Source organism: Macrobrachium rosenbergii, chromosome 26 (assembly GCF_040412425.1).
Source record: "Macrobrachium rosenbergii isolate ZJJX-2024 chromosome 26, ASM4041242v1, whole genome shotgun sequence".
Taxonomy (NCBI): domain Eukaryota; kingdom Metazoa; phylum Arthropoda; class Malacostraca; order Decapoda; family Palaemonidae; genus Macrobrachium; species Macrobrachium rosenbergii.
In genome coordinates, this window is record NC_089766.1 from 44,509,685 (window position 1) to 44,519,689 (window position 10,005).

The 10,005-nt window shown below is 35.4% G+C and overlaps 1 long non-coding RNA gene across 1 annotated transcript; it reads left to right on the forward strand.

Annotated features, from left to right (window-relative positions):
- Nucleotides 1–3,713: 3,713 nt before the first annotated feature.
- On the forward strand, nt 3,714–4,896 carry LOC136852758 (uncharacterized). Its single transcript, XR_010857248.1, has 2 exons — nt 3,714–3,901; nt 4,024–4,896. It is a non-coding gene; the product is annotated as an uncharacterized lncRNA (long non-coding RNA).
- Nucleotides 4,897–10,005: the final 5,109 nt, after the last annotated feature.

Sequence of the window (10,005 nt, forward strand, 5' to 3'; positions counted from 1 at the left end):
TACAAATCCATTGGCTGTTTTCAAAAAGCAATAACCAATTACATTTGATATATATATATATATAAGAAATCATATTGATATTCTGCCGCCGTTTTTATTTATATGGCTATATATACTGTAAATATAGGTGTCATATATGTATATATATTGTCATATATAAATATAATATATATATATATATATATTTATATACTATATATAAATGGGTACCCACACATTAATAAATATAATTGTATGACGGGATAAATTGTCAGTTGTTTGAAACAGACGTATATATATATCTGCTCTGTCTTGGAAGATCGCGTATGAAACAATTGTTGGATGGACTTCAGAGGTTAATTACAGGTTAGTACAATCAATGAGCGCCAAAAATGATAACAGGTAAATTCATAATATCAACAAAAAGGGAAAAGTGTTCAGGGGGAGAACCAATAAAGTATAGTTGAAAATTTTAATATTTGGGTCTTTTGTCTGCATTATTAATGCTGATGGAGTATGTTAGAAGTAAAACATGTTGAACAGGCAGTTTGGAACAAATGGAAATATGTGCGACCGGATTGATTTTGATTTGTGCAGACAAGGTTTGGAGCATACGGAAATTGAGGTTAAAAGGAAAATTTGTATAGACTTGCTCAAACAGTTATGATGTATGACAAAAACAGTCAAAACGTTCTTAGAAAGACAGATCAGAAGAAGATGGATGTGGAAAAATGTTAATTCTTTGATGGATGGCTGGGGTTTTGAGAGAAGGAGGATCCAATAATGATTACATTAGGGGTCTACTAAGGTGGTGGAAATATCAAAGAAAGTGCAGGATTTAGTATGAGATGGTATGGACACCTGTTGAGGATAGATAGGACCACGTATATAGACATACTATGGGGATGGAGGTCCATATATAAGAAGAGGAAGAATATCATACACCAATGGAAAGAGATGGAAGGACTGTGTGAGGAGACCTGCGTGAGAATATGGGAATTGATGAGGCAGTAATACAGGATATATAAATAATATAAATATATTTATATATATATATATATATATATATATAAAAATGGGAATAAGCTATATATATAAGAATATATAATATATATATAAATATATATATATATATATATATATATATATATATATATATATATATATATATATATATATATATATATATATATATATATATATATATATATATACTATATATATATATATATATATATATATATATATATATATATATATATTATATATATATATATATATATATATATATATATATATATATATATATATATATATATATATATATATATATATATATATATATATATATATATATATATATATATATATATATATATATATATATATATATATATATATATATATATACATATATATATATATATATATATATATATATATATATATATATATATATATATATATATATATATATATATATATATATATATATATATATATATATATATATATATATATATATATATATATATATATATATATATATATATATATATATATATATATATATATATATATATATATATATATATATATATATATATATATATATATATATATATATATATATATATATATATATATATATTTTCGGTGGGACCTATGATGTCATTCAGCGCTGAATAGAAAACCCGTTTCGCATATACCCATCACTATTGGATGAAATCGCCAGCATTTGTTTACATTCGGTCGACGTTCACGTGTCCGAGATGCAGAACATCATCAAGAACATCATCATGCCTGTGCAATGGACATTTGAGACTGAAGAGAGCCTTATTGAAAAAGTGAGATAGCGACCAATCCTGTGGAATCCAAGGGATCCTTCCTACAACAAGAAACCCCTTAAAAAGTACTTGCATGGCGAGATAGCCACGGAACTTCAAGAAGCGTTTTCACATGTAGAAGGAATTAATGATGCAGGTTTGTGTATTTTTTTATGTAGTCACTGTTTACTTTTACAATAGTAGTTGAACACTTTAGGTCATATTTGGTTGTGTGAAGGAAGGTAATCAGCAAAACCATGTCCTAGCTAGGCCATGGCCATGGGCTAATCTTCACAAAGCAAAGCAATGGTCTTCTAGGCTATGCATAACTATGGCCTTGCTAGGCTATGAAAAACTATGGCCTAGCTAGGCTATGCAAAACTATGGCCTAGCTAGTCTATGCAAAACTATGGCCTAGCTAGGCTATGTAAAACTAGGGCTTAGCTAGGCTATGCAAAACTATGGCCTTGCTAGGCTAGGCAAAACAATGGTCTTGCTAGGCTAAGCAAAACTATGGCCTAGCTAGGCTATGCAAAACAATGGCTTAGCTAGGCTAGGCAAAACTATGGCCTTGCTAGGCTAGGCAAAACAATGGTCTTGCTAGGCTAAGCAAAACCATGGCCTAGCTAGGCTATGCAAAACTATGGCCTAGCTAGGCTATGCAAAACAATGGACTAGCTAGGCTATGCAAAACTATGGCCTAGCTAGGCTGTGCAAAATTATGGCCTAGCTAGGTTATGCAAAACTATGGCCTAGCTAAGCTAAGCAAAACTATGGCCTAGCTAGGCTATGCAAAACAATGGCCTAGCTAGGCTAGGCAAAACAATGGCTTTGCTAGGCTAGGCAAAACTATGGCCTTGCTAGGCTATGCAAAACTATGGCCTTGCTAGGCTAGGCAAAACAATGGCCTTGCTAGGCTAGGCAAAACTATGGCCTAGCTAGGCTATGCAAAACAATGGCCTTGCTAAGCTATGCAAAGCTATGGCCTAGCCAGGCTATTCCTTTCACAGTTCTGTGGCCAGCCAATGTTTAGAGAACTGCCACCAGAGGCTAGCTTAACCATAAACACCAACCTAACCTTGGTCAGTCATGTGATATAATACCATTAGCATGTGACAATATGTAATATGGGCTATTTCGTGATAAATACTTTATTAACACTCAACGAGTGGCAAGCCTACTCATATTGCTTAATATACTGTAACAGAATAAGCTAGAATTCAGAGGCCACAACGGCACTCTGGGTAGGATAGCATAATTTGAGTACCAAACAGCACTTGAAGGAAATGAACAGTAGTCACCATTATTATTTTTTTGGCGTTACTTTATTTTGTGGTTGTGGCGTAAGAAAGCATTTAATGAGGAAAAGTTATAGAAGAAAAGTGGTTTATATTGTCCTAAAATGTAATTATGTGAAGGTGGACCTCTTAAAAGGGGGCATGGGGGTGCAGCCCCCCACTAGGAAATAACCAATTCAGTGACAGGTTAGGTAAGTGTTTTAGGTTAAGCTAGTGCCCCTTAATGTCCTAAAACACCTACCTAACCTCCTAACCTGTCACTGAATTATTGCATGGTTACTATGAGACATTCTGAATATTGACTATTCGCGTCTCAACTGTTGCATAACACAGTCACATGTACATAGAGAGAAATTGTCTTAAGTGTCGTTTCATTGAACAAGTATGAACACACGATGGCCAGGCCCTTTGCATCCCCTGTATTGAGTATTTTAGACTTTGTTTTTGGATACCAGCCTTAAAAGTTGAAATTCTAACCTAACATACTTAACCTGGCCAGGAGGCTTCACCCCCTGGATCCCCTGTTGAGCCAACTTATAAAATACCCCTTTCATTTCATTATTACTATGATTGTTATAAGTTAATCAAACTTGAATTTTTCTCTTGCAGATGCTGTAATGATGAAATTAACATCTTAAAAACATCATTCCGGAGGGAGCTGGCTAAAATCAAAACCGTAAAAAGTGGCTCAGGAGGAGACTATGTTCCAAAATGGAGGTTCTTTGATTTAATGTTGTTCCTGACTGATGTTCACCCCAGGGAAGAAAGAGTACATCAAACCTTGAGACTACTGTGTCTGTAAGTATTAAGAATGTATGATTGTTTCGAGTATTGTATGCTTAGTTTTGCATTTCAGTGTTATTACGGAAGTTGCCTTAATTTTTATATTCCTTTTTTTTACGATTTACCTTGTTTTTCAGCAGGAGTCCCAGTCCTCCAATCAGCAGGAGTCTCAGTCCTCCAATCAGCAGGAGTCCCAGTCCTCCAATCAGCAGGAGTCTCAGTCCTCCAATCAGCAGGAGTCTCAGTCCTCCAATCAGCAGGAGTCCCAGTCCTCCAATCAGCAGGAGTCTCAGTCCTCCAATCAGCAGGAGTCTCAGTCCTCCAATCAGCAGGAGTCCCAGTCATCCCAATCTCTTTTGGTACAAGTTGACCCCTATCAGTCTGATAATGAAGTCATCCATCAGTCATTGCATACATTCAATTATGACAGTAGTGTAGACGACATTGATCTGCCTACCCCATCATCTTCACACTCGGGGCCAGGAACAAGTCGATCATCATCATCATGAAATAATTAAACGTGTGGTCGAACTCCTACTTCAAAACGTAAAAGGAATATGACACCACAACATGCATCCAGTGCAACCGAGGCAGCATCATCTATTTTAAAGGCCACTGCACAAGCACAAAGGAAAGAAGACATCCCATATGCAGCAGGGGATTTGGAAAAGAAGTAATCCCTGAATTTCCTCGCCATAAACATCCAAAACTTATGCTTAAACTTGCTGCATTCCTAAACAAATTGAAAGAGGAGGAAGGCAGTTAATCATTGGCCATAAACTGTTGTATGGTGGCATTTTTTTTTTCTTTATGATTTCTTTCATGGGGTATAGATATGGCACACAAAAGAAAAGAATCTGTACCAGAGCCATGATTTTATTTTTTTCACATTGCATTATAATGTTAAATAAAAAAAAACATTGGCACATGAACTTTATCCTATAAAATTTATGCAGAGCACTTTTTATTGCACTCAGGGTTATAAAAATACAAGTCCTGGATGTACACAATGGTAAAATTTTATTCATCCTATATACAAATATATTTGTAGCGCTTAATTTAATTATTAAGTATCATCACCACAAAAAAAGAAGAGCCAGTGTCTGAAGGCCATAGCATCCTGAAATGTTACCTTGCCTTCATTACTGAAGTATTCACAAAAAGTGTTGCGTACATTTATAGCCTCCTGCGTAGGCATTCGGATTAGAGCATTTAAGTTTTCCCAGCCAACACCAGTGCCATTAAGCCACTGCCCTGCAATTATTCTACCATTATTTATATCCCCTCTGTCAATTAACTCTGGTGCTATTTAACAGTGCCTAGATTCTTTAAACAAATAATTATGCAATACAAGGGCTGCTAGTTTAATTAGCCTAACATGATGAGGGGATGCCCTAATTGGCTGTCTAAATATCTGAAAGCGACTAACCAATATCCCGAAGGCATTTTCGGATACTCTCCTGGCTCTAGAAAGTCGATAGTTGTGAATGAGCTTCTCCATCGGTAAATCATTTCCTTTATATGGCTTCAGCAACCATGGTTTCAAAGGAAAAGAATCATCTGCTACTATGACAGAAGGTGTTACTCTCTCTGAATATGGAATAAAGACAGGAGGGGGAATTCCCAGTTGTTTATTTTCTATAGCCTGTTTTAGGGTGCATTTTTCCCAAGCTCCCCCGTCACTGCCCCTCCCATTAGTCCCAACATCTACATACAAAAATTTATAATGCGCATCTACTGATGCAAGTAAAGTTACACTACAATGTCCCTTACAATCAAAATACTCAGATCCACTGTTATTTGGCTTAGCAACCAATATTCTTTTTCCATCAAGTGCTCTAATACATGATGGATAATTCCACTGTCTATAGAATTCTGCAGCCACATTCCTCCATGCTTCTTGTGTGGTAGGGACGCTCATGAAGTTTGGCTGAAGGGTTTGATAGATGGCAGAGCACACATTTGGTATTATAGATGAGATGAGAGGCTGGCTGACCCGAAACTGGTAGCTCAGGGACTGTTGGGATTCTCCTGAGTGAAGACTAAGAAAATAAATTAGTAACACATTCAGCTGTGTTCAGTGATAATAACACCATTGGTTTTTATTTTAAATCAAACTTAGTTTAGCCTTGATCTTAAACTGAGCTAGAACATTATCAAAGCTCTGTATGCAAATACCAAATGTGTATAAAAACAAGCAAATAAAATCATTTTGATCTGGGGACGTTATACTAAACCCTAAAACCTAGGCTAAGCTAGCCTGAAATAAGTAAGTACATATAGAATACGTATTTGGACAATATTGAATATCTGCACCACAGCTAGGAACTTTTTTTAACTTGTTTTTCTTATGTTTCAGACAACTCTCAGACACTTTTCTTCTATGGCATTTCCACTGCAAACTAGCTGTTTATGAGATATCTAAGTTCACTTTATTTAAATTATACTTTAGTGATCTAACAAAAAAAAAAATATGCTGAACACTTCAGGTCAATGCAAATTTTCCCAACAGTATAATATCCCTCAACCATCACTAGCCTAGGCCTATATAACCTTTATCTTAAATTTCTTAACAGCTTTGAACTGTAATAAAAATTTAACATTGACTCTGCAATAACTTGATTATACTTCATGGCAAATCTGGACACCACTGGGGGAGCTAATGCTCACCCCAGACCCCTTATCCCTAGCTGAGAGACTCGCGCCTTCGGAGCTCAGCTCTGCCATGCAGTCTGCAGTTTTTAAAATTTGCTTTATAGGTACTCAAATTTTGCACTCAAACTGCCGTCTCACCCTCAAAATTATAGTTATATATGGTACTCACCTGTAGCTAAATGTCGTAGGGTAATTGCTAGCCGGTCTTGTGGAGGTACTGCAGTCCTCATGTTCGTGTCTTGTTTAATTATGGATGGAATAATAAGCTCTAAAACCTATAAAAACTGTTTTCTTTCCAGTCACATCCAATTTCTGTACCTAGCTTGATCCTCTAAAGCCAATTCTTGCACAAGATAATTGAACTGGCTGCCCTCCGCACGTCTCTGTAATCAGGGTTGAGTCCGTAACCTCCTCCTCCCCCTCCCCCTCCGTCTTCTTCCACCTGTACTTCTCTTAACTTCTTCTTCAGCCATGGCAATTACTACCAAAGCCATTGCCATGGTCATATTCTGGTCACTGGTGTAGAGGTTAGACATTTCCATGATTGCCTAACGAGTCTTGATGCCAACACTATGACTTTCTAAGGTTTATTTTGATTCTCCAGCTGCTGCTTCTCGATATGGGGACTGAACAGCTGATCACATGGTGCTACCGTTGTCATGGCAAGGCACAGTTTGCTTGCTGAAATGGCTGCGTGTGCTCGAGACCGTGTAATAGTTTTGTGATGGAATATGATGGATGAACTGCACTTTGCTGCATGAAAATTCGCCCGTGTAATAGCCACTTAAAGGAGGTTTTATAGGCGTAAAAGAAGAAAATCCTCGCAGTTGCACTATGAAATAATTGCTAGTAAAGGTGGAAAGCAAGCTGGAAGAAAAACAATAGGAACAGAGGTACAGTAAAAGGAATGAAAAAGGTTGCAGCTATGGGCCAAAGGGACACTGCAAAGAACATCAAGTAATGCCTACAGCGCACTGCATGAGGTGCACCGATGGCACTAGCCCCCAAAGGAGACTTCCAGTAAATGTGTAATGACGCTACTTCGCCGCCAAGGGCATCTGTGAAATTCCGTCACTCTCGTCTTCCCTGTGCTTTCACTCTCACCAGTATCTGCAATCTCCAGCCTCTTCCTCACAGACCTCACTCAACAACTCTGGTGCCCTCAAGAGACCAACTGCGCTATCTCGTACGATCATCCTCGGCGGTGCAGTGTTGCGAAAAGTTATTGTCAGTTAAAGCATATCACGAGGCTGTTTTCCACTTTGCTAACCATAAAACGCTACGAGTTGTGCCAGCAACAGAGACAGAGTGGTGTGTTTAACTGCACTCTTAGTCTTACATTGTAAAATATTATGTTAAACTGGCCACACACACATACTGTCGTCACAATTTATTGATTAGTATATCAGACGAAAACTGTGCTCAATAGCATTATATACATACATATATACATACATACATACATAAATATATATATATATATATATATATATATATATATATATATATATATATATATATATATATATATATATATATATATATATATATATATATATATATATATATATATATATATATATATATATATATATATATATATATATATATATATATATATATTCAAAATTCAAAACTTTGGTTACAAGTATTTTTGAACTCATGTTACTGGCCCTGCCATGCTTTGCCTCACTTCGCTGAGCGAACGACCAGCAATTATTCATATTAATAATAATTGGACCGATTTCGAACAAAGTTAATTGTAGTCACAAACGCGCTGACGACTGACTGTTTGCAGATAAATTACTTGAGCTTGGTCTAAGCTTCCCAACTTTCGCGTCCTAACCCTGGTGGTTTGGTTTTAAGAAAAAGTCAGTGTTAAAGGACTAGGGCAGAATTTTAATGCGCGAATGGTAATAATATGTATGTGTATATATATATATATGTATATATATATATATATATATATATATATATATATATGTATATATATATATATATATATATATATATATATATATATATATATATATATATATATATATATATATATATATATATATATATATATATATATATATTTGTATATATATATATATATATATATACATATATATATACATATATATATATATATATATATATATATATATATATATATATATATATATATATATATATATATATATATATAATATATTATAATACATACACACACAAGAGTTTGTTTGGCTGACAAAGCCAGACAAGCGGGACAAGTAGAGAGTGAAGACAGTGAAAGATCATGAAAAATAATTAAGTAAATCGTCAACTAAGATTTGCACCATTTCTCTTTACTGAATCTTATAATTTCCTTTTCCTTCTCTTCAGGACTCGAGCCAAGAACATTCGTAATTTTTGTTATTGTTCATTCTGTGGACGATTAATTGTAGAAATATTTAGCCCAGTCTGAAACTTGGAAACTGATGTCACTATGCACCTTTTTAAAATTACAATAAAAATCAATTAAAATCATACCTACAGTCTATTTATAGTATCCGCATATGTAACGACCGATTCTAAATCGCATATTAGTTATACCAGCATTGCCATTCACGCATTAAAATTCTGCCACACTTCTTTTCCACTGACCTTTAACTAAAAACGAACCACCAGCGTTGGCACTTGCCTGTTGCGAAGGCTTGCACGAAGCTCAAGTAATTTCTTTGTAAACATCACGACCGACCATTCGGTGTTCCTTCCTGACCTACACAGAAAAATGTCGATCAAAAAATAATGAATAAAGAGAATCTTAACACCCGGCTCATTGGGGATAATTGGCTAATTCCCCGTTCGCTTTAAGGGATCAAATCCTGTAAAGTTCAGTGGTTTGGATCATAGAATTAGGCCAATGGGCAAGTGCTGGGACCTATGAGGTCATTCAGCTCTGAAAGGGAAACTGACAGAAAGAAGGTTTGAAAGGCGTAACAAGAGGAAAACCTCGCAGTTGCACTGTGAAACAACTGTTTGAGAGGGTGGAAAGTGTATTGGAGCAAGGTTCAGTTGGTGACAGAAAGCGTTCACCGCCTGACGAGTCCAACCCCAAGCAAATAAATCTTATGAGAAGCGGTCAGAGTTTGAACTTCCTTAAATCTCTTTAAATCTCCAACCCTTGTGGTTTCTCTGACCAGGATTAATTTTATTTCATAAGAAAAAGTAACTCTAAAATTATCGCGACTTGCGTACTAAAACTTGCCTGTGGATAAGTGATGATTATATGAAACTTCAGAACCTTTATTTAGGCTACTACTTGCATTCAGGCTAGGGTTAAGATGACGGTTAAATTTACTGTCTAGTGTCACTGAAATATATTACAGAGTAATAACAGTTTATTAAGCAAGTTCGATGTTTCGTTGTTTACGTTTTACAATGCACTTCCAAATGTTTATGGGGATACTATCATAATGAAGACATTACATTGATGC